Source organism: Vombatus ursinus, unplaced genomic scaffold (genome assembly GCF_900497805.2).
Source record: "Vombatus ursinus unplaced genomic scaffold, bare-nosed wombat genome assembly UNPS02008996.1, whole genome shotgun sequence".
Classification (NCBI taxonomy): domain Eukaryota; kingdom Metazoa; phylum Chordata; class Mammalia; order Diprotodontia; family Vombatidae; genus Vombatus; species Vombatus ursinus.
In genome coordinates, this window is record NW_020948774.1 from 3,113,826 (window position 1) to 3,118,401 (window position 4,576).

At 36.9% G+C, this 4,576-nt stretch overlaps 1 pseudogene; it reads left to right on the forward strand.

Moving 5' to 3' along the window:
• Positions 1-3,224: 3,224 nt before the first annotated feature.
• On the forward strand, positions 3,225-4,185 carry LOC114034385 (annotated as a pseudogene).
• The last annotated feature ends 391 nt before the right edge of the window (positions 4,186-4,576 follow it).

Consider the following 4,576-nt stretch of genomic DNA (forward strand, 5'->3'; position numbering starts at 1 on the left):
ATACTTATATTTATCAGTTATTTCTCTGGATGTGGAGGTATTTGTGGTATAGGGATTTATTGTTTGCTAGTACATAAAAGATAGCAAGATTCTTCGTGTGTGTGTGTGTGTGTGTGTGTGTGTGTGTGTGTGTGTGTGTGTGTAATTCTAGATGTATATAATTCTGGTGTATAATTCTAGCCCCCGGTCACGTCTTGCTAGATATTTGGTAGATACTAAATTTTTACACCATGCAAGTTTCTTTTGTTTCCTTGCATTAGGATTCAACCATTTGCTCAGTGATTTTCTATTAAAATATTGTTGACTGAGTTCATGAGAATGTCACCCATGGTTGGTCTTTTAATTCCATTCTTAGAACTTTGCTTTTTCATAGACTCGAATCAGAGGATTGTCTTTTCTTTTCTTTTTTCTTATTATCCTTTTTTCACACTAACAACTTTTATTTGCTCAGTATTCATCTTCATGACATCTCACAATCCCACATCCATGAGAATGGAATAATTATGGGATACATTCATTTCCCTGAGGCAGGGGAAACTGAAGCTTGGGGATGGGGAGAGGGTTAAATCAATTACTCAATATCAAACAAATAATCTTTCAGTAAATGACTGAGATACATGATCAATATAATCGAGGCATCTGACTTTCAGTTGGAAATTTGATTCAAGCAGCCAAGGTCATTATTTCATATAGAGTACACTTCATCCTTTTAAGCTTAAAATTTAGAACTCTTTATAATCTGGTCCTACCCTTATCTCTAAGTACTGTCCAATTTGTACCCTTCACTCCAGTGAAGGTGGTCTAATAGTCATAGAATCATAGGATTTAGAACAAGAAGGGTTCTTAGAGATTACCCAATTTAATCCCTTAATTTCTCTTTCCCAACCCCTACACTTTACTCATCTCTCCTTCCTCCTATCAGTGTATCCAAAGCTTTCCTGTTCTCCACAACCCAGTGCAAATCTTGCATCTTCTATGCAGCCTTTGCTGACCATTTCAGCTCTCATTAATCTCTCCCTTCTGTGTCCTCACATTTTGTCTGTGACATACACTATCTTACTGAGTTATATTATTTGAGTCTTGTATTATTTTCTATTTTTTATGTGTTTCTGTCTTATCCCCATAGCATAGACTGTAATTTCATTGAGAACAGGAACCTTGAATTTTTTGCTTCTTTTGTACATTCCATAACACCTAGCATAGTGCTAAGCACAAAGTTAGTAATCAATAAGTCTTTTAAAAAATTTTTTATTCATTTTGAACTTAAAAGAAAAACACAAAGAAGAACATTTCCATGTACACAGTACAACAAAAAAAGGATTCAATTTAAAACAACAAATTTCTTTTTTATATTGTTTACTTATTTGAAAAACTATGTAATAAATACTACACATCATTTTCAAAGCTATCCTACTTATCTGCTCTTCCTTCTAAATTTTCTTTTGTTCTCTGCTGTGCATTTTTAATATTTTTTCTTCTTCCCTCCCCACTCTGCCCTAGAGAAGGTTGTCATTAGCACAAATGTGTGTGTATGCATGTGTGTGTGTGTGTGTGTGTGTGTGTGTGTGTGAAAAACCATACTATACATACTTCAATTTATCAGTTATTTCTCTGGATGTGGAGAGCATCTTCCTCCATAGGTCCTTTGTGGTTGATTTGAGTATTTGTCATTATTTGTCATTAGACTTAGTCATTCAAAGTTGTTCTTAGAACAATATTGCTGTTACTGTGTACAGTGTTCTCTTGGTTCTGCTCATCTCACTCTTCATTATTTCATTCAAGTCTCTCCTTGTTTTTCTAAAATCAACTAGCTCATCATTTCTTAGAGTATTCTGTCACAATCATACCACAATTTGTTTAGCCATTTTCCAATTGACAGGCAGCCCCTCAATTTCCAGTTATTTGCCACCACAAAGAGAGCTGTTATAAATATTTTAGAACATACAGGTTATTTTCCTTTTTCCCCAATCACCTTAGGAAACAGACCTAATAGCAGTATCACTGGGTCAAAGGGTACACACAGTTTTGGGCATAATTCCAGATTGATATCCAAAATGGTTGGATCAGTTTACAGTTCCACCAATAGTGAACTAGTGTCCCAGTATTTCCACATTCCCTCCAATATTTGTTGCTTTCCCCTTCTATTATTTTAGCCATCCTGATACATATAAGAAGACATCTCAAAGTTGTTTTAATTTGTGTTTCTCTGATCAATAATTATTTAGAGCATTTTTATGACTATATTTTGATTTCATCATTTTAAAACTACCTGTTCATATCCTTTGACCATTTATCAATGAGGGAGTGACTCACATTCTTATGAACTGGACAGAGTTCTTTATATATTTGAGATATGAGACTTTTATCTGAGAAACAGTCTATAAAAATTTTCTTCCAATTTTCTGTTTTCCTTATAATCTTAGCTACATTGGTTTTATTTGTACAAAACCTTTTTAATTTAATGTAATCAAAACAATGCATCTTATATCTCACAGTGCTCTTTATCTAGTCAATAAATCTTGATGGAGCTTATGTGGCACTGCCCAGTAGGACAAATAGATGCCCATTTGCATAGTTTTGCCTCTATCAAGAGTGGTAGGAGAAGACTGCAGAAGGAAGCATATTGTTACCAGGTCAGAGTGGTTACTATCCTTCATCAGTTTATTTGATCTAGCTGCCAGAGGACTGGGGCAAAAAAGGTGGTTCTGTGAAAACAAAACCACATGTGCTTCTGGCACACTGTCTGGTGCTCTGAGCTACACACACTTGCCTTTCTGCTTCTAAGCTTCTTCAACCATATGAATGAGATACATTTGAAGGAGATCATTTAGTAGTTTAGCAGTGGGAACATGGTTCTTAAAATGTGTGATAAAAACCACCAAATTCTAGAAAAGTCCTCCAATCTCAGAAGTTTTTTACAAAACTGTCGTTTATCTATTGACAACTATCTATTGAACAATTGTCTCTAGCTGATCCAACGCTCTTATCAGTCTTTCCTACTATCTTTCCAGTGTCTTTATAAAGACAAGGATGTTGTCAAGATATACTAACACTTTTAGGTAGTTTGTGTATCTATAACTACTTTCTTCATCAGTCTTTGAAAAGTGATAGGCCTCTGAGATGCCATGAGTCATACACTCAAACTGGTAAAATTCAGATAAGAGCATTCTTTTCCCTGTCTTCCTTGGCCTTCAGAATTTGAATTCTTTATACAAATTCAACCTGAGTACAATATCACCCACAACTAGAAATGCAAGCATGATGAGATCAACCACATGCTGAAGACCCGTGACAGAGATGGATCCCACAACAGCTGCACTAAAGAAAAAGCATAAGGTGATTACTAAGGTGAAGTATGTGGACAAGATCCATATTGGAAACTATGAGATTGATGTCTGATGCTTCTCATTCACAGAAGACTATGGGAAACAGCTCAAGATTTGGCCCTGTGAATACTGCCTGAAGTACATGAAGTTTGAGAAGAGCTACCATTTCCATTTGAGACAATACCAGTGCAGACAGCCACCTGGCAAAGATATCTACTAAAAAAAAAAAAAACGTCTTGATGTAAGAGATGGATGGTAAAGACCATAAGATTTATTGCCACAACCTCTGTCTATTGGTCAAATTCTTCCTAGACCACAAGACTGTGTAATTTGATGTGGAACCATTTGTCTTCTACATTTTGACCAAGGTGGATAGAAGGGGGCCCACATAGTGGGCTACTTCTCTAAGGAGGAGTCCCTAGACAGGAATTCTATGGCCTGTACCCTGACCCTCCCCACCCTCATTAGTGCTGAGACTATGGCAAATTCCTCATTGCCTTCAGTTATGAATTGTAGAAGGTGAGAAGCACAGTGCTTTCTCCAAAGAATCCATTGTCAGATCTGGGCAAAGTAAGCTATCAAAGTTATTGCTCCTGGGTACTGCTGGACATCCTGAGAAACTTCTGAGGAACACTGTCCATCAAAGATCTCAACCAGATGACCAGAATCACATAAAATGGCATCATCAGCTCTCTGGAGTCACTCAACATGGTGAAGTACTAGAAAGGGCAGCATATCATCTGTTTCACCCCCAAGCTGGGTAGAAGAGTACCTTAAGAGCACACGGTATAAGAAGCCACCCATTTGTCTCAAGTGGGTACCATCCAAGCACAAACAAGTAAAGCTGTCCAAGAAGTGAGCAGTGCTCAATCCCATTGTCTACTCCTTTACCTCCCCCACTGCCCTGCATCCCTACCCAAAGATGGCCTTAGACCTATAAGGGTACCTCTTTTCCCACTTTGTAAATACATCCAGACTTATCTGCCCACCTGCAAGGTCTAAAAGATTTGTTTTTTAAATAAAGAAATTTTAGTTTGTCAGTGTAAAAGAAAAAAACTCTCTCAATTTGAATACTTAAATTTAAGACTGAGTACCACTAGCTGCCTAGCAGACAGTCCAGGGCATCTTCGATCTGGGGTATATATTCACTTCCCTTCTGTTATTCAACATCTGGTAGTTCAACTATACTTGTATCTTTCTATTATTCTTTGGTACTACCACTCAAAGTAATTTATATGGTCTGCCAGACT